The 23519-nt window shown below is 35.5% G+C and overlaps 1 long non-coding RNA gene across 2 annotated transcripts in view; it reads right to left on the bottom strand.

Moving 5' to 3' along the window:
• LOC102250128 overlaps positions 1 to 23519 on the bottom strand; it is a 211792-nt gene that overhangs the window by 122878 nt on the left and 65395 nt on the right. For both annotated transcript variants that reach the window (XR_313880.2, XR_001363141.1), the window contains exon 5: positions 19655 to 19723. This is a non-coding gene — a long non-coding RNA (uncharacterized LOC102250128). The remainder of the gene's footprint in view (positions 1 to 19654; positions 19724 to 23519) is intronic.

Raw genomic sequence — 23519 nt, forward strand, 5'->3', positions numbered from 1 at the left:
CCCACCCCCAATCAGCCCCCATAGGGATGGGCTGGCCGGACCCCACCCATGCACAAATTCGTGCACTGGGACTCTAGTTTGAGAGAAAGAGATACATGCAAGTTATCTTTCTTTCTTGATTTTTCTCTCATCAGCATTTTCATTAATAAACTTTTTATAAAAAAGATTACTTGCATCCTCCTGATCAATGAAAATGATCTCTCCTTTGTCTGCTTAGAAAGTCCATGGTTGCTTATGTGAGACCACACAATATTGACCAATCAACAGCCTATACAAATTCTAGGTATTCAAAACTTACATAGATTTCTTCTACACAAAGGTTTTGTTCAAATGGTGTTTTAAAAATGACCTTAGTACTATTGCAAGCTCCATTCCTCCCAACTGCTTACAGTTACTTCTCATAAGGCAGAGCTTTTAAAAAAAAAGAGAAATATGGAAAAAATTACTCTTTGTAATCCCTCCTACAATACTCCTCTCAAAAAGTTGACCATGATAATAAGTAGTCCAGAATCCAGACTTCCATTTTCATTAGGACCCTGGAAAAATGTAAGAGATACTCATGAATTATGTTTGATGAAGACACCAAAAAGAGAAGAGTAGTATTTGTTGAAGGCCAGAATGTAGTACATTTTTTTATTAAGGTTAATAGTATATGAATAAAGGGATAATTGCTGGTTCAGAATATTTATAAAGAAAACTACATAGGATAATGAAAGATGTAAAAATTACCAATCTTCATACTGGACAATGATATAAATATCTATAGGTCTTAGCAGACAAATTGATCATTAGGAGGCAACATATTATTACACTTCAAACAACAATGTGGTATATTTTTAAAAATCTGAACATTTTAGATTTTGAATTGGTCAGGAAATACAAATATGGTTTTTAATTTACAAACTGCAATTTGTGATAAGATCCTGGACTTATTTCATAAAATAATAACCAAAAGTATTAAAATTTGGACAATAGAAAAATATCTATTTCATATTCAAGTCTCTAATTTAGTAATAATTCTGAGGTACCTAAGTGTTCTCTATGGATTGTCTATTTTTTCATTTTCACAATCTATGTTAATATTGATCTTCATTTATGCTGAAGGAAATAGACCTAGAACATACCTAAACTAGGAATTACATTCAGATATGCCTAACATCAAAGTCTGTGATGCTAACTACTACATAGCACATTACACTGTGAAACCTTGGTTTTACCTCTAGACCTGCATCTCCTTAAGTGTTCCCCATAATAATAAAGAAACCATCACCCTTGAATTAGTCAAGCCTTAGGCCTAACTATTACTTATGACCCACATTTTTACTCACACTTCACAGTGAAACCATCAGCAAGCCCTGCCAAGATCCCTTTTAAATTTTTCTCTGTGTTTCCACCTTCACCATCCTATCCTGAATCATCATTTTCTCTCACCTGGAAAAACCAATCTCCTAACTAGTCTTCCTGCTTCTATTCTATAACACACAACAGAGTTGTTAATATTTTAAATTGTAAGTCAGATTCAGCTCAAAATGCTTCCTATTGTGCTTAGTATAAAATCTTACCAGGATATCAAAATCCTACATGACCTTGTCCCTCCTTCTCTCCCCAACCTCATTCTCTAGACTCCTTCTTTTTGAGGAGAGCCAGACATAACATGCTAAGTTCATCCCCATCTGTATAGACCTTGAATTTGCTCTTACCTCTCCCTGGACCTACTCTCCCTCTTTGCCAAGGATGGCCCTGCCCTAAATTCAGATCTCAGTTTAGATGTCACCTCCTCCAGGAAATGCCTTTCCTGACTCCAAAATTTAAAGTAGCTTGTCATTCTCTATTCACCTTTCCCTGCCCTATTCTAATTCTCTGCTCAACATTGCTCACACCTGGTATTTACTTATTTTTGTTGGTTTATTTATTGCTACCCTGAAAAGAATAAAAGTTCTACAAGATATTGTCTAATTCATGCTGGATTCCCAGTGCCCCAGACTAGATGCTCAGTGAATACCTATTGAATGAATCATGAATGAAGAGAGCTACTGCAGTCATTTACATCTCAATGTGAATAAGTTTAAGATAGGAATGAAAAAAAGAAAAAAAAATGAAGCTATTAAATGATTGAAAGTGAGGAAAAGGGGAACTAGGGCATCAAGATACATCTGATGAATTCAAAGATTGTCCCCTTACTAGAAGCTTTGCCTAACAAGTGAGGTCTGGTGCAGAATTAATGTTTCTTAGAAACAGAATTCAAGTACTGACAAAAGATGGCCATCTGTTCTTCTGATGCTAAAGACAGACAAAGGGAAAAAGAATGAAATGTGCAGTACAGACACTTTGGATTATTATTGTCATCATCACTTTTATCATTGCTATTTTCATGATCATTATATAAATAACAAAATCCACAAATATTTATTGGTAACTTCTATTTAAAGATATTGTGCTAGAAAAGATGACAAAACTCAAGCTCTGCTCCAAAATAATAAAATAATTTCTCAAGCTAATAAAATAATTTCTGTATGCAGCCAGGTAAATATAATAAACAATAGAGAAAGTAGAAATCACTGTAGGAAAAATGAAATATGGGAAGAGTTCAGAGAAGGTGACATTATTTGTGAGCTATGTAAATGAGAGAAAATCAGAGGTGCTCATGCAGAGGGAGCATTTGTGCTGAGCCTTGAATGATTGAAATATGGAGACAATGAGAAGGGGTTTCTGGGCAGATTAGAATAGCAATACAAATGCAGGAAGGTAGAAAGTATTTGGGCATGTTCTATAACAGTTCTGTTTGCTAAAGCATCAAGTACCCAGGAAAAGACAATCTGGAGATGAACAGAAAAGGTAAATTGGGGGTTGCATGGTAGATATCCCCCAAACCTTGCTAAGTTTGAGCTTGATTCCAAAGTCCATGAGAAGCCAATAAAGGGCTTTGAAAATGGAAGTACTGGGGCAAGACTTACTTTAAGGTGATTATTAAGAGTTCTCAAAATGTGGTCTCTGTACCCATAACATCAGTATCATCTCGGTATCTTTAAAAGCACAAATTCTGGGACCTATTCCCAGACCAACTGAATTGGAACTTCTGGTGAGCAGCCCAACATTGTGTGTTTTAACAAGTCTTCCTGGTGATTCAGATGCAAATTCAAATTTGAGAACCACTGCTGGTAAGGTATAGAGTAGATTAGAAGGGAAGAGATCAGGAGGTCTGGGGTCCACCATGAACCAATTGAACCAGCTAGCAGATCATTGAGGAGGCTCTTGAAATCTCATGTGAGAGGAAGTGAGGGCCTGAACTAAAGCAGCAGAAATTGAGAAAAGGGGGTTGATATTATAAAAATGAAGTCAACATCCTTGACATTTGTTAGTCTTTGCCATTATTAATTTTTTAAAAATATATTTTATTGATTTTTTACAGAGAGGAAGGGAAAGGGATAGAGAGTTAGAAACATCCATGAGAGAGAAACATCGATCAGCTGCCTCCCGCACACTCCCCACTAGGGATGTGCCTGCAACCAAGGTACATGCCCTTGACCGGAATCGAACCCAGGACCCCTGAGTCCGCAGGCTGACGCTCTATCCACTGAGCCAAACCGGTTAGGGCCCATTATTAATTTTTAAAATGATTTATCAAAAAGATAACCCTTAGTTAAATCTATACATATTATAAGTCTGAAAGTGGACTAATGGAATTTCCCCCTCTACTTAAAAAAAATTTCATTAAAGGAGAAGAGAGAGATGATTCTGCTGCAAGACCGTTAAGATTAACACAGTAAGTTTTGTATGAATCTGAAAATCTCTGTTATCAATAACTCCAGAGCCAACAGACCTCTCTTGCTAAATTCCAACTCTATTTAGTTTCACACTGTGATTTTTTAATGGTCTTATTTGTGCATTATTTTAACTTTTCATTATATTTTGTGCCATTTAGTATTCTCCATGATTATGTTTTCACTGAACAGATGCACTACGGTTTCACTGCACCAAACTCTATGATCCATAATTAGATGTCAATATGTTTTCTTTATGAACTAAATGCATTTTTAGTTACTTGGACATTAATTAAAATCACATGCTAGATTGTTACATCCTTTCAACACATTTTTGAGGAAATATTTTTGGTTTACTTGAATGCTTAAAAACATTCAGTTTTATACTATATAATTCTTTTTTCCATAAGTACAGATACTGTAGCTAATATATAAATATTAATTGCAGAGTTACATCACAGAGCCATTAATGAGACATAATCATTCACATGCAAAAGCAATGACATTTGATGAATTAGGAGAAAAAATTTTTTTTCATTGTTGTTTTTTAAATATATCATGATCTGCATTTACTTTCATGGTAATTCTAGGAAAAATTAATGAAACAACATTGCAGAATAATGGCAAATAATGACCAATATTGCACTATTATGGAATAGAAGCAAATTTAAAATTCTACAAAAATTCACCTACAGATAAAAAGATCCAGGATATAAGGTGATATGGAAATCACACTCATTAGTAATGTTATATTGCACTATTGTGAACATTCTGAACTTTTTGTGCATTTGAATGACCCTCTCATCTCATGAATAAAACTAAAACAGGCTTTCCAAAGAACGAAGAGAACATTTCTAGCCTCTAACAAAAATGTTGGAAAATCAAACTCCAGAGAGTTACTCCCTTTATTCCAGGCATTCCCATGTGTTTTTGTAAGTTTAGTTTGGAACTGGCCAGAGGTAAGAGTAGAAAGGGAGTATTTATAAAATTTAGCAAGTCTCTTCATTCTATCTCTGTTACACTACTATCTCCCCATTTACAGCTACGTGCAGTTCATACAAAAACTCAGCAGGTATAAAAACTCCCCTCAATGCAATTGGTATAATAGAAACTACATTAGACAAGAATTATAAGGGGATTCTGCCTTAAACATAGGGGGACATACAGGAAAAAGCTGTGACTTATTTAGAATTTGCTATCCAAAATAGTTCCTCCCCTTGGGTTTCTATTGAATTTTTCCAAGGAATACCACATATGGCAAACTGATGTTTACTTGGCCTGTGAAGCATCCTGAACTACATATATCCATATAAAGTGGGCAAGGGAACAGCATTGGGGTCCAATATCTCAGCATTTTAACACTAAGGTGACATTTTGAGAGTATGTTTTAGGAAGGGCTAGCTACAAGAATTGGACCTACTAAACACATAGCCAAAATTTATCAATCATATTTACAAGCATGCTTACAAAATATTTCTGCCTTGAAGGTTCCAGGAGGGAGCAACAGGAAGTTCTTGTCTGCTGAGAACAGATTGTTGTTTAAAATTTATCTTATTTGAAGGGGAGGTTCCATGTTTATACTTAAAGCAGAGCCTATCCACATTAGAAATGCAGAATCTCCTGCCACACCTCGGACCCACAAAATCAGAATCTACAGTGTGACAAGGTCCTCCTCATGGTGATGTGAATAACACAATAACATTTACAAAGTACTATTCTGAAGCTATCAGTGACAATAGATGCTCATAAATCATAATCTCCACTCTATCCAAATACCTTGGATATTTGGGATGTGGGGTAATTGAATGCAAAAGAATATTTGGTACATGTGCTTAAAAATAGTCATTGTATATCTGAAATCAAATTTAACCAGAGGTCCTGTATGTAATCTGGCAACCCTATCTGATATCTTGTATTTAACCTGGTGACCCTATATGCGATACACATACTGACTCTCCCTCCCATTTTGCACAGTGAGACTCCTGCCAGCCTCCCTGAGAACAACCTTCTCCACAGCAGCAGCTCTCTCTGGCCTCTGTGCTACAGTCAGGAATCACTCTCCTACCTGGCTTGCCTGTGCAGAGACCCTGGGATAAGGAAATTAATAAAACCAATGATAATTTTTCTTTCTCCTCCAAATTTTACATTCATATTTGCTGGTCAAAAAGTAGAGTCAGATTCCCATTTCTGGCAATATGGCACCCTCCACCCCCTTGAAGAATTTGTAAAAATGTTAATATCTTCTTAAATGCTTTGCTTAATTCACAAGAAAATAACAAATATTCAGACTAAAATCTAAGTGAAGGTGCAAAATAGTGTTAAAAGAATTGCTGAAACTAGGTTTCTCCTGAAGGATTTACAAACAAAGTAAACTTAAAGTTTCTTTTTCCTGATTTTAGGAACTTAACTGACAAAAGACAAAAATCAGGGCTTACTCTGGGTAGGAAGTGGAGTCTATGTGAAAATTCCTAAAGAGCTGTAACCCCAAAGGTCCAACCTTTATAGCAGAAGTGAAATTAAAGGTATTCCCCTGAGATTTCATAAGCAAAAGACAGTTTACACATGGGTTTTTAGCTAAAATTCACATTCATAGATATTCTATTAATCTCATCACAATTAAATTTATAGCAGTCCCAAACTATGTAATACAAACAGATGCCACACAGTGGCAAATAGAAATTCTCTTGTGAATTGAATGGAAGGCAGTTTAACAAGCACGCAAGATACAAAATAGCATGCAAAATTAAATTTTACTTTTTATACCTCAACCACAAATTTAGAATGTACAATGTTTTTAAGTGTTATTTAATGTTTTATAAACATATATAAAGTCTGAGGAATATAACAAAAAATCTATAAAATTGTATAGAGAACATTATAAAATTTATTAAAATTTAAAGAAAACAAATAAATGGAGATGTTCTTAGATTGAAAGATTTGATATCATAAATCTCCCCAGATTTATCAATAAAATTTTAAACAATCTCTAAATAAAATTTTTTAAGCAAAACTTGATAAGCTGATTAGAAATGGATAAGGGCTAAGAATTGCTAAGATTCTCCTGAGTAATAAGTTGCAATGTATCTCTTATTAGATATCAATAGTTACTTTTAAATTATTGAAATTAAGACATTGTGGTACTGCCACAAAGGCTGAAAAATAGTCTAGTCAAACAAAATACACCAGAAAAAGCCCGACACATTCATGGAAACTTGATTTGTGACAAAGTTGACATTTCAGATCAATGGAAAAAATATGGATTTCACAATAAGTGGTGCTGGGGCAATTTTCCATATGGAAAAAATAGATAGAACTGAATTTTTACCCCATACCTCACAAAAGTCAATCCAGTGGTCATAGAGTCCTTAATATAAAAAAACAAAACTATAAAACTTTTATAAGATACTATAGTAGACTGTTTTATAAACTCACTAATAAAAAAAACTTTTTCAAACCTATACAAAAAGTGCATCCCATGCAAGGTAGAACTGAAAATTGGGAACCACATTCATATTAAGCAGTTCTACTAAATAAAAGACACCATCCAGAGAAAAAGAGAAAATGATTTTAACATATGTAACAAAGGAATAGGATCTAGAATTTCCAAAGAAGTTCTGCTAATAAATAAGAAAAACAGAAGAGAAAATGTGCAAATAATTGAACAGACACTTCACAAAAGAGGAATTCCATACAGGTAATAAAAAAATAAAAAAGTGATCAATTTCATTATTTTTTCAAAGAAATATAAATTAAAAGTACAGTAAGATAGCATCCTGTACCCACTAGATGTGCAAAAAATTTAAGTCTGACAACACCAAGTGCTGACAAGCATTTGATGCAAACAATTATTTACACATTCATACATGTATATACTACCGGTCAATGTGTAAATCAGTAAACTACTTTGGGAAACAGTTTGAGATCATCTAGCAAATTTGAAGGGTCACATTGATTTTGACTAAGAAATTCCATTTCTAGTTTTAAACCCTAAAGAAACACATATATTCACATTAGGTGAACACTCATAATAGCACTATTCATATTAGCAAATGTCCACTGAAAATATAATAGATTAATAAATCAGGGTGTCATCATATAATGGAAAGTCAATTAATTACATTTACCTGCATCAATGTCTAAACCTCTGAAGCCTAATACTGAGTGAAAAAAGTAAGGCACTGAATATCTACAGTATTATTCCAGTTATGAAAAGTTAAAGACAACATGCAAAAGTAAGCACTATATGATTTAGTATTAGAAACATAAGGTTAAAAATATAAAGAAAGGCAAGAAAATGATGAACACAAATTCAGAGTAGTGATTTTTCTCTGAGTTACATGAGATTGGAATGGATTCAGAAATTTTAATATTTTATTTTGTAATTTTGTGATCTGTACACAAGCATTACTTGAATAATTATTATTTGTGCATTACCAATACTTTATAAATATGGATTGGAATCTACTCAGTATTTTATAAAACAATTAAAAGTACTAATATAAAACAAATCGTTTCATTAACCCTCACATGCTCAATACAATTGACTTTGAAGGTAATCTTTCTCAAAATCAATGCAGAATTTGAAATTGGAGAAGATTCAATATTGCTTAATCTGTACCATGTCAAACATTGAAAACAATTTACACAAAATCTCTAGTGTCAGTCTCTACTTGGAACTGTCCCAAATTCTACTTCTTTACTTACTCTTAGTAAATGATAAACTAGGGCCCAAAGACTGCATGAAAAAGTCCACACAATGATTAAATGTTTATCAGCACATATGTTAACTCAACCAACATCTATTGAGTACCTATTATATGCAAGGCAATGTGTCTAGTGCTATGTAATTCACAAAAATACAGAAGATATGCAGATCTCCTCCTCTCACTTGGAATTCTAAATAATCTCCTTTTGTTTCTCTGTCTTTCTAGTGTCTTTCTTTCACTCTGTGTCTCTCTTTCTCTCAACACATCCACTCCAATCATCTTCCGTGTGGCTCCCAGACCTGTATTTCTACTGTGCAGAGTCTAACACAGTATCCAATTTATGATAAAATTTTCAAACAAATTTCTTTGATCATTCTTTTTCTTGTAACTCTCTAATAGTCCCCACCACATTCAGAGCCCACGGATTTAAATGCCTGCCGAGTCCAGGCAGGTCATTTATGAGCGAAGCCAGACAAGGAGAAGAAAAGAAGATGGAGAGCAGAAGGCCTGTGTGAAAACGGCAGCAGCAAATTTCTTCCAGCCAAGTATTGCCTCATAGGAACAGAGACTCAGTGTTGTATTTTCTTGAGAAAAGCATGAAATCGGATTTTTTAAAACTGAAATCACCTAACTTTTTTATTCATTTTTTTAAACCATAAAAGGACCCACTGACTTACAAATTAGAGTACAAACTCCTTGACATAGCATGCAGGATTCTTCAAACTCTGTTTCCAAACTAACATCCTCTTGTCTCTTCCCACACTCTATGTTTTGCCCTCATCCTTCCTGTACACGCCACCTTCTTTGACAGTTCCGAGATGGGTTCACATTTAGATTGTGGGCCAATCCCTAGTCCAAGTCTACTCACCCTGAAGGACTGCACTCAAAGTCACCTCCACTTGGGAGTCTTCCTTAACACCTCTAGGACAAACTCAGACATGGTTAACTATATCTGTCTCCTTTTCTTTGTTCATATACATACAGGCTGTCCCCGACTTTCATATTTTCAGCTTCAGAACAGCCAACACTTTCATGCATTATACATCGACATTCCAAAGTGCCTTTTGTATGCCAAATCCAGACTTTCATACATCAGCAGATCAACGAACATTTTGCACTAATGTGTGGTGGCACCGCCTGACAGCCAAGAGTTCTGTTTGGGCAGCCATGCCATCTTTGTCTGTAAGAGCAGGCTTCATGCAATTATTTGAATATTTTTTGCTCTTTGCCCTTATTATTTTGCCAAAATGAATAGAAAAGGAACATTGAAAATGCTGATAATAGTGATAAAAATCATAGGTCTCAAAAGCTTAATACAGTTGAAACAAAGATGAAATCATTAGGCATTCCCATTATGGCACACCTTAACCCCAATCAGACTTGCATTAGGTTTAAGCCCAATTATGAAGAACAAATTTAAAATTAAGAACCTTGTACAAAATGCTGAAAATAAATTATTGAAGATTGTGTGTAAATGGCAAGATATAATTAGATATTATATCACATATTTTATATCCCAAGGGAAAAAGAAAACTCTGTATACCATGTGTCTATATTTTCTACTTTAACATTATGACTCTATTATGTGCTTAAGGAATGTATTATGTGTGAATCCATGCACTTCAATGGGCTCTTTCATTGGGAATCATAGAACTTTCTGTTATATCCTTAACCTTTGATCCACTTGCTCCCTCCTTTGCTCACTCAATCACAAACCATCCAGGCCTACTACTGAATCTATTCGTGTTCATCCACCACTTGATAGCTACTGATTCCTTCTGCCACTAACAAAGATGGAATTGAAAGTAAAGATGCCTATACCTTGTGGATCAAAGGCAGCAGAAGGCCTCAAGCATTGGGGAGTGGGAGAAAGGGATCTCTTTTACCTGCCAGCAATTTCTGACTATATGTCAGATACTATATATATATATCACTCTATCCTCATAAAAACTTGTCAACAGCCATAGAGAAGATGAGGAAAATGAACTCAGAGAGTTTAAGTAACTTACTCAAGGTCATAAAATACACAAGGAACCAAACTACAATTTAAAACCAACTCTGTCTTAATCCAAAGTGTATCCTTCAGTGTGTTCACTATTACAAATACTGGTCAAGGCTATTATCAAATGATTAAATGATGTGTATTCTTATGGTCCATTCTTTAAATGTTTCCCTCTGTCTATGGCAATTTAATCTTCTTTTTCATAAAGTTTTAATGCAGCCATTTCTCATATGGCTGTTTTGAATAGCTGCTACAAAGAAACACCTTACTCCTCAGTGGTTCTCAACCTTCTGGCCCTTTAAATACAGTTCCTCATGTTGTGATCCAACCATAAAATTATTTTCGTTGCCACTTCATAACTGTAATGTTGCTACTGTTATGAATCGTAATGTAAATATCTGATATGCAGGATGGTCTTAGGCGACCCCTGTGAAAGGGTCGTTCAACCGCCAAAGGGGTCACGACCCACAGGTTGAGAGCTGCTGCTCCTCATCCAATGGGTGTTGACTTCTTTAATGTTAAATATTTTACACAGCTTATGTACAGCCAAAGTTTTCTGAAATGAACTCCTTTTGTTCTTCTCCAGAGTGAACTTTCTCTGTGTGCATCTTCTCAAATCTTCCATTCAAAGATATTTTGCAATTTCATGACATACGTGAAAGTGATGAATAGTTGTATGCAGTAAGATGAAAATCAAACCTAAATTTCCTGCTCATAGTACTATGCCATGTGATGCCATGGGATCACCGCAATTTCAAATATGTTTTTACTTTATAAGTGTGTGCCCAAATATATTAATGAATAATTGAGGACTATTTCTGTGAATGTTTTGCTCCCTTGCCTCACTACCCTTTTCCTCCTTAAGGCACTGAAGTTAGTGCCTATGAATCTAATATAGCTGTGGGTCTCCAAGGTTTCCAATTCCACCGAACCAAGCCCAATTAGTTTGTTTTCTTTGGCATCTCTATAAAATTTAATAATTGTGTGGTCCCTGCTCTATTTCTGTCTTATGTCCTGGTTCTTATGAAATGGACAACTACTAGAGGTTACAAAGACTCTGCTCTCTGGCTGCAATCACCTGCAGTTTATCTACTTCTACCAGCTGGATGCCATGGCAAACATTATTGGTGGCCCCTTCAGATATATAGGGATCTCTTTTTCCTGCTCCTGCTAACAGCTTATATCTTCAACCTCCTTAGACAGTTCAGTGTGAATGAATCAAAATTATGCCTATTTTTCGTCAGATTGGCAAAAAAGATTAGATATTTTTGATGTGCCACAGAATCTTAGTAATTAGTTTATGTGTGCCATCAGATGAAAAAGGTTGAAAATAGCTGATGTAGAAGAAACAGACAGAAGGTCAGTGAGGCTGCAAAGCTGTGTGAGGAAGACACATTCTACCAGATACAGCCAGAGAGGAAGTGAAGATTCCGCTACATATAGCTGCATGAGCTGCATAATTGGTGAGGCTCCTGCAAAATGAAGAAGTGGAGTTCCTCTTTAATCAAACTGGGGGAAAATGCAGTTTAAAGACTAAAAAAGAACCCATTTAGCTTTTCTCCTCAATCTCTCTTTCCATCTGCCATGCATGGCAAGTTTTTTGCTATTTGATATTTCACTTCTCTGGCACAGGGATATTTACTGGACAAGCACACAGGGACACCCAGTGCCATGCCTATATCAAAGCATGGCAGGGTGGAAGCAGCCACCCCTCACCTTCCCACACTTCTGACCCCCCCAACCCCTTCAGAGACAGAGCTAATGTAAATTTTCCAACTCAGAGAAACTGGTAACATTTCATTTTCAATGGAAAAACTAGGTTGTGGAGAAGGTAATGCCTTGATTAGTCAAATATATAATGAAAGTACTTGAAATATAATTATCAAGGAATAATAAACTTGAAATGATCAGGCAGTGTATTCTTCTGCTACAGGAAATATGGCATCAATCCTGAATCTAAAGATAGTCAAGAAAGAAATGATGAACCTATTCCCATTCTGTATTTTTTTTCTCTTTTACTAAATTCCTAGTCAACTTCCAAGATTTCTGCTTAAGCCAGCATTTTCTTATTCAACATTTACTGAGTGCCCACCATGTGCCAGGCACATACCTGAATACATTAACTCCAGAACTGAAATGCAAACCATGATACAACTAATGCAGTGATTTTACCAGAGTTCCACAGTCCTCATGAAACTGAACTTTTAAATTGTGTTGTTTTTATGTCCCAGGTATGGCTCCATCTTGTTTAACACCTCAAACTCTAAGACAGAGGTATTTTTATGTCACATTTATGGGTGAGTGAACTGAGGATCAAAGCTCTTAAGAAATTGAGAGAGTTGCACAATTGGAGACTCAGCTTTCAACTCAGGTTGTCTCAATCTAACATCTGAGTTTTCCCTGTAAATCATCCTTTTCCCTTTGTCCTCTCCTTCAGTGAATTACCATGACTCTTATGTTCTCACATTCACAAGTACTCAACAATTTAACAATTCTGAAATACACATGTCATTTTAAAAAGCCAATCTTGTTTGTATGTAGTTAGTTTTAGAATAGATGTATAGTGTTAGCTATAAATTTTAAACATAAATGCCTCACTGAAAGATTCAAAAGTAAGCATGGAATTAGGTTATTCAAAGAGACAAGTTGGTAACTTAATGTTATTTACTACCTTATTTGGAGGATCACATTTTCAAACACTGTAACCATTGTACAGTATGTATGTGTTTAAAGAGAGGTCTATAGATCAAGGCAGTGATTTTCTGACTACATCAAAAGTCTCATAGCATTCTGAAGGATGCTGATTAACCCAGTAGGATATTAATGATAAACACGTCTACCATTCTTACTTTTTGTTCTTTTCCTTGAATAGGAGTAGAGTAATTCAGACTTGTGTGTATGCTTAGGTGTAGCTAGCAATGCATGATGAGCTAGATTTAGATACATTTATGAAGCATCAGATCAAATAAACTGCTTACTAGAAAACACAACTTATACTGGAGATTAAATGTTTAAAGTAGGAAAAAGTTTTTTAAAAAAGAGCTTAACCTTAAATAAAACAGCAGATGAGGTGGGTGAATGTGAAAGAATAGATAGCATCATTGTTTCTCGAGAACAAGAGTATTTATAGTTCCTCTGCTTTGTGACTCATGACTGTGCTGTAAAATATTTGGGGTATTACTCATAACTACAAAAAGACATAGCATATAAGAGTTTGATGCTAGGGCCAAGGACAAGGTGAGCAAGCTGGTGTTCTACTTGTGATATTCCCATTTATAAGAAATTGGACAGTTTCTCTAATTTTTGGCTCCTTTTCTTCTCTGCAAAAATAATATGTCATTTAAAACAAGTGATAATCCATGTGCCTCAAATCTAAAACTGTCAAAAAAGGCAAAATGGAAATAAGGCATAGGGAGTGCAAATAATGTAGCAGATTGTAAGACACTCCCCTTATATTTATTGAGCAATGTAAGTGTGTGATTATTATGACGACATGTGCTTTGGGGAGCAGATATATTACCCAAGGGGCATTTCCTTCAAGTATTCCTTCTCTGTACAGCTAAGATGATCGCCAGAAGGAAACAGATATAGTGATAAAAATGGAAAAAGTATTGATAATGGATTAGAAGACCAAGATGATATAAATCCTCTAACTCAAAATACACTTTTTTTGGAGATAACACTAGTAATTTTGAACAATAACTTATTCATAGAAAAAACTTTTCTGGACTTTTTCTGGACTTTTTCTGGACTTTTTCACTTAGTAGTACACTTTAAGATCAAGTTAACCTTCTATAACAATGTTAGCTCATAAAACTAATGCTAATTAATTATCAATTGCTCCAAACTATTTCAAGGAGAGGGAGAGAGAGAGAGAGAGAGAGAGAGAGAGAGAGAGAGAAGTTCCCAGGAATACAGTTTTAATATTACTTTACATGAAAACTTTAGAATTTCTTATTTTGTAATTTACTTTTGCCCATAATCATGACTATATTTGGTCAATTATATTTCTATAATTTTAAGTTGAGGTTTTTATCCTCCAGAAAGGTAATATTTGACCAACTTTTTAGACTTCTAATTTTTTTCTAAAGGATAAGCTTAACATTTATATATTGCAGAAGCCACCTTTCATGGCAAGAAACATTGCAAATAACTTATTCTGAAATAGTTAGATAGCAGCTATCAGCTTAGAATTGTATTAAGGACACATATCATATAGCTATATCAAAACATGTAAAATAACTATAGCTAATTTCCTCCGAGGTGGTGAACTATCACTGGATTTAGCTTAATGTCCTAGAATATCAATCCTAGGTATTTCAAAGAAATCTGAAAGAGGTGAATAGCTCTCTCAATTTATCTAAAAACTGTTGAAAAATTCTGGTCTAGCTGAGGATGGGAGGTTCTAGAATATGTCTGTGTGCATTGGAAGGTTGGGTTCTCAACTTTGACACTCTTGGCATTTTGGGCTAAATAATCCTTTGTTATGGGGGCTACCCTGTGCATTGTGGAATGTTTATCAGCATCCATGGCCTCTACCCACTAGATACCAGTAGCAGTAGCACCATCCATGCTTCCATAAAAATAAAAAACGTATGAGACATTGACAATCTCCCCTGGAAGGCATTGAGAACCATGGATGTAAATGATGTTAACATATTGTCTCTTCCAAAACCTACATCAGGACACATGTCCAGCCTGTAATTTATGATACTGCAAACAGTCTGAGCTAATAGAGTGATTCATTACAAAGATCAAATTAAGGATATGGCCTTTAAATTCAAGCTTAATAGTCTCAAGGTAGCCCTTATAAAATAAGAGAGAAAGCATATTAGGAGCAAAGGCATGTAGAAGATTAACGGATTAAAAAAAGAACTATGGGTAGGTACCTGGAACATGAAATTTACTGGAAACAAATTAATTTAAAATCTATTAAGTTTGCAAAGTAACTGCATTGCCAAAGAAACCACATGACTTGTTTATAATCATATGTCTGCTCAAGACTTAAAACAATTCTTTGGCCCCCAGCCTTCCAAGACCAGGAAATCAGCTGAGAAGAAGGTACTAAAGTTACAGAAGGCGCATTCCTTAGCATCCTCCTCACCTGGGGCCACTGAGAACAATAGACAAAAGAATAGAGTAGAATCAGGACCTAATTAAGGAAATTCCCACCCATTCCCTGTCTCCTCGCCCCCCACCCCAACTTCAAGGTAAGGGCCTTCATCTTCTCTGTGCAGTGGGGTTTCAGATTTGCTATGAACAAGGTCTATGGACTGTTTCCAATCCTTCCCTTTGTCTAATTAAAGTATTCCAGTAGATATAATTTATCTTTAAAGTTCATAGGATTCTGGAAAAAATAAAGACACAATTAGATCTAATTCAGAAGCTATCATGAGTACAGAGTTCCTGTATTTTGAGTAGGATTCAGTGATTCAGTGATTGAACGAGTTTAGACCATCTCCTTGAAGAAGGGTTGAGTTTGTTCTATGAGTGGGATGAAAAGAGCAAGGGGATCTGTGTGACTAGGAAGTTGGATTGTAGCAGAAACACTTACTTATTAAATATGGTTCTGGACATTTCCCAGCCTTTCTTACAGTTAGGTTAACATTATAATCTAATGTTAATTAGGGCTAGTTCTGGCCCCCATAAGACTCTAAGCAGAAGTGACACAAATCACCTGAAGGTGGTGGCAGTTTAGAACCCAGTGCCTCCTCTGAATCTCTTTTACCCTTTGGTGGCTCCCTTGGAAGCCATGTGTTGTGATGGTGGAGGCACCAAAGGGAGTGAACCTGGATCTCTGATCACAGCTTGGGGAAGAATCTCTGCTGCCTTTCATCACGCTTTGCTGTGTTAAAGCACTGAAATTATAGGGTGTATTTGTTACTGCAGCATGGACTAGCCTATCTTTCCTAGTATAGTTCTCTAGCCAAGAGTTCTACCATCATCACAACCACTGACAGAGCTAGGAAATACGCCACGGCTTAGCTACAAACAGCTGACTACTGGTGAGAATGCAGTTAGGAGTTTGTTTAGAAATCATTAGACACTATGTTACAAAGACATGAAAGAGGAACAGACCCTGGAGTAAAGATTTCAGGAGAACCCCACATCTGTTCCCCTCTCTGGAAAGTGGGACAGCATGCATGCTCCCTTTTGATAACATAGTCATTAGCAGCTGAAAAGTGCACTCTGTCTTTTACATAGTATTTTAAACCCACAAGCTCCTTTCATGCTGTCACATTTTCTGCAATCACAAAGAGCCTCCTTTTCTCAGCCAGCAGCCTTAATGGCACCACTCCTCTGTACGTTAACCAGCACCTTGGTTTCTTCGAATAGGGCAGATATTTTCAGTCTTAGGTTGAGGCTGAACTTTCATGCCAAATTAACTTTACACTCCCAAACTTTGCAAATCCCTTGTCTGTACACTATCAGTTCTCAACATCCACAAAAAAATATCTGGTCTGCCCTGCTGGTGTGGCTCAGTTGGTTGAGCACTGTCCCATGCAACAAGAGGTCCCTGGTTCAATTTCAGGTCAGGCTACATGCCCAGGTTGCAGGCTCAATCCCCAGAAGGCGGTGTGCAGGAGGCAGGCATTCAATGTTTCTTGCTCACATCAATAATTCTCTCTCTCCCTCTCCCTCCCTCTCTAAAATTAATAATACTAATAAATAAAAAACATGTTTAAAAATTATGTGGTCTAGTTTAGGTAATAAAAAAAACTATCAAAGAAACAAACAGATAAAACCCCTGTAGCAATAATAAGCAGCAAAAAAATGTTTAAGAATTAAAAAAAGTTTAGTTATAATTTAGTTGCAAATATGTTTTCGTATATGTATATGTTTCTATATATTCCCTCAAAAATTATTTTTATTATTTTCCTGAGTTGGTTTTCATTCAGGAAAAAAAAATTGCACAGCTTTTTCAGGGGAGCTATCCATGGCTACCCCACTGTCCTTTAAAATTCAACTTGTTCACCACCTGTCTCCTTCTAAAAATCGATTCTTTCTCCTATTATTTCTACTCTCTGAACCAGCAATCCACCTTCCATTCATCCATGTGCAAAATTCAGAATTATCTTTCTACTCTTCTCCCTCCATCTGACAAGCCATAAGGTGCCAAGTGCTATAGAGTCCAACTGCCATCAGTAACCCTCTAATCTGATCCTTTTTCTCCAGTCTCAGTCGGCTCTTCAGAGCTGGTTCTTTTTTGTTGTTGTTTGTTTTACCCTCATAAGAGCTGCTGAACGTATCTCCCTGCATACAGTCTTTCCTTACTCGATGCAGTCTTTATACCTCCACCAAATTAGTGGGTTTTTTAATCAAGATGCTAATTAAGCTATTTTCTTTCTTAAAATCTCTCAGATTTCCCCCATTTCATACTATACCACACCTTCATTCTGTCACCTAAAATCTTCCTCACTATAATCCTACCCTATCTTTCTAATTTTGAATCATTTCTCTTCTACTTCTACCGGACATTTCAGAAAAATGGGTTGGTCACTCTTCCTTGTGCTCTTGCAAACCAGAGGCTTTGCTAATACCATTCCCTTTGACCAAAATATTCTCCCCCTTTTTTCACTGACAGGCTCCCAACCTTCAAGATCCACCTCATTAATTCCATCTTCAGTAACATCTTTCTTAATCCCACCAACTGGTATGAGAGCCTCTTTTACAGCACTAATCAAATTTTGATTTTTGTTTTCGCACTAGTTAAAATATGTCTTTTGTCATATCTTTGCATTATTTGAGTTACTACTAATTTATGTTATTTGATGGCAAAGATAACATAAAATAAAAATTAAAAAGAAGACATGAGCTGGTAGGAGGAAATAGCATATACTGTACTGAAGGATCTTTATGCTTCAACTCTCTACATTTCTTTCCTCTCTACCTTCAACATAGGTATTTGAAAATTCTCCTCCATGTGAATTTGGAGGCCTACCACCCCCATAATTCTTATGCTGACAGCATCACATAAAACACCATCTTAAGCAAGTTTTACTTCTGAGTCCTAGCTATTTGGACCCTGACTATCAGTGTTCCTGTACTTCCCCACGATTGATTGCTCAGTTCCTCTGGCACTATAACAGTACATAGCATCAATGCAATTCAGCCCAATCAGGAGCTCCACAGAAAAACTATCTTCATAAATATCTTATTAAATTGATCTGAGAAAAATTCCAGAGAGATTCAAATTCCCATCTTGGTTTCTGTATATATGCCAACTTTCATAAACATAGCTATATATCATCCATGCCGATAGAGATATCAAATGAACTCTCAAGGTGGATCGTTCACTCTGTGGATTTCTCAAGACAAAGTCGCGCCTGCCTTTGCCCATGATCAGGTTAAATGATGAAACACTGATTTTGAGGAAATAACTATGTGTCTAAGCATGAGTGTGGTAATATCAGTGACCCTCTATTTAAATATGCTTTGAAATCTCCTATGCATAGGAACTGTTCCATTTCATCCATGAAAGTGATGGAGTCCATGGCTTTGAATATTCTTACCTCCTCTCTCCTCCAGCGATATATCTATCAAATCATTTCTAAAATTCACTGAATAAAAAAATAAAACATGCATAGCTCTACTTATAAACATATAATAACAAAATGCTTATGGTGCATATCTGAACATATAATTCAAAGGAAGCCCAATAAAAGAGAGAATGAAAACTGTCTCTACTATTCTCATACTAGTATCTCTTTCTTGAGTGAACAACTAACTGTTCTGGTTTGCCCTGGACTTAGGTTCCCAACACAGGGGGCTTTCAGTGATTAACCGGGAAAGACCCTCCAAACTAGGACTGGTTCTTTATCTTACTCTTCATGGATATTGATAAAATCCCCGTTCTTTGCAAAATTCAAAATATAAGTACTTATTCTAGAATTCATCTTGCTTTTAATTTCCATAAATTATGGAGTCCAAATATGATCTGTTCTTAAGAATTCAGACATTTACTTTCAATCTCAGCAGGTCTAAATCCCCCTTCCAAAAGTGTTTGAGTTTCTGGGTCTCAAGCCATAAGACAGTCAGGGAAGCTGTCCTAAGGAACCAACTGCTCTCTGGTGGGTCAACTGTATTAGATGAAAAGATCCTCTGCTTCCTTCTCTTATAGTTTCTGTCCCAACTCAATCACAAAATGAAAGTAAAATTTTCATGAGGAAAGGAACTTTTCAAACCTCATATTCTTCTCTTAGCTGAACCATTCCATTTATATATCTTGGCAGCAGTCATTAGCAGTGAGAAACCTAAAAAGACAACAAAAGAGAAATGTATAAGTCTTTTTCAAGAGCTTCTGAAGTGTTGAAAAGTGTTTCTATTTAAAAGCTCCTGACAATGATTGGCAGGATCTGAGAAAACCTCACAAGATGAGCCCCACCCTCTGAGAATTATTATCAGGAGAACAGTAATTGGTGAACATCTAATCCATTCTAACCACAATTGAGGGATTGCAATATAATTGCTAGTTGGTGGTCCCTCTCAAATGCCACAAGAAGGTGAGTGAAGCATTGATCAATACTGAACACCCCACAAGGACTGTCAGACCTCAAAGATGGGGAGAAGTTCTAATATTCTGAACTAACTTGACAATAAAAACAAGGGGGAGCTTGCATTGATTGATTGAGTGATTACTAACTAGCCCATTAGGCCAGCCTCTTCCCAAGAATCTGACATTTAAAATAAAAATAAGACAGGCCTAATTTTAAATTTTGCAATTAGAGGATTTAATTTAGATGTGAGGGAGAACAGAGGTGTTTAAATCAACCCAATTTAGTGCAGACAGAAAAATAGACAGAAATGAAAATTACAGAGTCAGTTTGTAATAGACATAATGAAGCCCATTTACATTTGATGTAATAAATGTTTAGAATATTAATGACTCATATGGCAAAATTTGAGGCTACTGACAATTGGGGTATTAAATACCAACTTTTCAACTTCCTTTGTTTTCCACAGTTATCTACTAAATGATAAATAGAAGTAACCATGAAGGAGTTAAATCCATTTTGTTGTGACTTAGTCAATAGTGCTTCAGTAATGGGTAGGTATGATTGTCGTAATGAATTGCCTTGAAAGTACAGAAAGTTAATGGTCATTATCATTGGTGCAAGAAGAGGGAAGCAAAAAAAGGGGGGGCATAATCAAAAACAGGATACAAATGCATAAGACAGTTACTTTTATCCATAATAATGTAGTAAAGAGAGATGCCTTTCTAAGTTGTCTGGTTTGTTAACCATGCAATAGTACATTTAACCAAACTAAAAAAGAAATCACTTGGAAAAGAAAGAGACTGCAAAAAGAGGAATAGCTGACATATGCTCAAACTGTGAGATTTCAAATGATATGTCATAAGATATAATATCTAATCACACATATATAACAAAACCATTCCTTTGTGGAAAAGAAGAACCAAAGATATTTAAGCACCAGATTAGTGCTACTAATATTACAAATGTTTTACAAAGTCGTGTAAAGAAATTAAGTAAAACTCAACTTTGAGTCAAGATTTTTTATTCAAACAAGAATCCACCAGGAGACACTGACGTTGTAGACTTTGCCATTTTGTTAACAAAAGGTCACAAGTCCTAGTAATTACCTGATTTTGAAAAACATTCAAGAACAGATTGGGAATCTTGGACCCAATGTCTAAGTGAGAACAATAAAAACAGTCTTCAGCTGCCTTTACACAACTTTTTTCTTCATTATCACACAACAGATGATATTTGTTTTTCTGTTTCATTTTTTGCCTTCTAACCTGAGCGACAGGCCAGATTCTCCTCCTCTGTAACTCTGCAGGGATTCTTCGGTTTGTACCTTTTGTGTAATTCTGCTTGGCATTCTAAATATAACTCCTTCGCCTGGGTTTCAATATATTTCTTGACTTTCACCTGCAGATCTTCACTAAGTTGCATGCCATGGAATAAGGGGTAGTTTTATCAGCAAGAGAAATCTAGGGATATTATGTGTTCACAGCTATAATAACTAAGTTTCTATTTCATAAATTGGAGGAGAGATGGAATAATCTTTAAGGAATGAATTTTATCATTTGCAATTCAAAATTGTAATTTATTGCTACAATATGGTGACTGTTTCCTAGATTAAAGGAGTATAGTTACAGTACTTAATTGACATCATTTCAAAAATAGTTTAACGAAGGTGAATTACAAGATTCTAATCTTCACAGTCTGAGATTTCTCAATAACAAAGTTGGGTCTCAGTATGGGCCAAAATACAGTAATATAGGCCCCTTGTCTAAGAAATATAATTCCTGAAATGAGGTCAAAATCATTTCACATTCCTCCAATCTTTGAAGATGTGATTTTTATGTACCAGGCGTTTTACACAATGTCTCTGTGAAGTGGTCATGCACTCTGGAAGGGCCAGACAATCTTGATATAAGCTTCAAGAGACAACCACATACTCTTTGAACATTGGTAATATTTCCATCATTACTTTTTTTCAGTTCCCTTGGAGGATTCATGCTAAGGGTAGAGAACCGGAAGAGAGATTTTCCTGCAGAGTCATAAAAATAGCCAAAATGTATTTTTCTTTTAGCCATACATTTCAGCATGCATAAACCCTCTGGCTGATATTTCTTGCCATTTGGTCCAACTATACTTCCTGAAGACACTGTATGAAAAGAACTAGTCTAATTTAAGAAGGAATCTGTCCCTGGTAAAACAATACATACAAAAAAGAAATCATCCAATTTAGCCAACTTCCTTAGAGCCTTGATCTGAAAATTTGGTCTTAAAATAGAAAACTTAAATAAAAGTGACTATCCAAGTCATTTTGCTCTTAGTACATTTAGGATCATTTTATGGAAAAGACACTCAATTCATTTAAATTAATTTTAAGGTCAATGAAACTTACATACTCTAAGTAGATCATTTCTACATGCTCCTATTTTACCTTGCATAGCCTCGGGTATATATATTTTTCCTTTGTCATCAAAATGTTCCTTTATTAATAATTTCTATTCCAGGGATAGGTTTATTTTCAGAGACATTTACCATAAATTTTCCAGAAATTTATTAAAGTGTAAATGGCCTCCCCAAGGTGTTAATAGGCAAGATATTCTGAAAATAGCTTAACTTAGAACACATGTGTTCCTTGAACATGAGTAGAAAAGTATATATGAGTAACAACGTTCTTCCTTTCTTCTCTACTATGATTTAAATCACCTCATTTGGAGAATATTTGAATTTTAGGAAAAGACTGAATGTTTATGATTTTTCTTTTGAATTTAAAAATTTATATACACACAAAGGAAGTAAAGTACATACTTATTGACTTATTACTCAAATGTCCATAATTATTGAGATGAACACTCAGCGATGAAATCTACTCAACTGAAAATGGTCTCATGATCAGAATAAAAAAGCTATAGCATAAAATATGCTGCAGATTATCACACGTTATTAACACTTGAGTCTGATTCAATGGGCTATTATTTTACTAGAAATGGAGATAAAACTTGAAAAGAAAAGCATAAGGAAAGTACTTAAGGGAGTAAATGTAATATATTTCAAATATTTTACATAGTATTATTTACTAGGTATTTGTTATATACGGGGAAACACAGCCCTGAATTCTAGATTAGTGATACTTCAAGTGTGGTTCCTAGACCGGCAATTGCAACATCTCCAGGAACCTGTTGGAAATGCAAATTCTCAGGCTCTACCCAGATCTCTGGAATCTGAGACTGCTCAACAAGCCCTCCCGTTGAGTCTAATGCACACTCAGGTTTGAGAAACACTGTTCTAGATCATCATTTTTAGGATGTAGCAAATTCAAATATAAATGGATCCAAAAACTATTTTGCATATTCAATAATAAACACAATATTTAAATTTGTATAGTGATTTGAAAATTACAAAGCACTTTCTTTTTTTTATTGCTTAAAGTATTACAAAGGGTATTACATATGTGTCCTTTTTTTTCTTCCCCGCCCTTGACAATCCTCTGGCCCCCCCTACCCCCCAGTGTCTTATGTCCATTGGTTATGCTTATATGCATGCATACAAGAAGTTCGGTTGATCT

Source organism: Myotis brandtii, unplaced genomic scaffold (assembly GCF_000412655.1).
Source record: "Myotis brandtii unplaced genomic scaffold, ASM41265v1 scaffold344, whole genome shotgun sequence".
Classification (NCBI taxonomy): domain Eukaryota; kingdom Metazoa; phylum Chordata; class Mammalia; order Chiroptera; family Vespertilionidae; genus Myotis; species Myotis brandtii.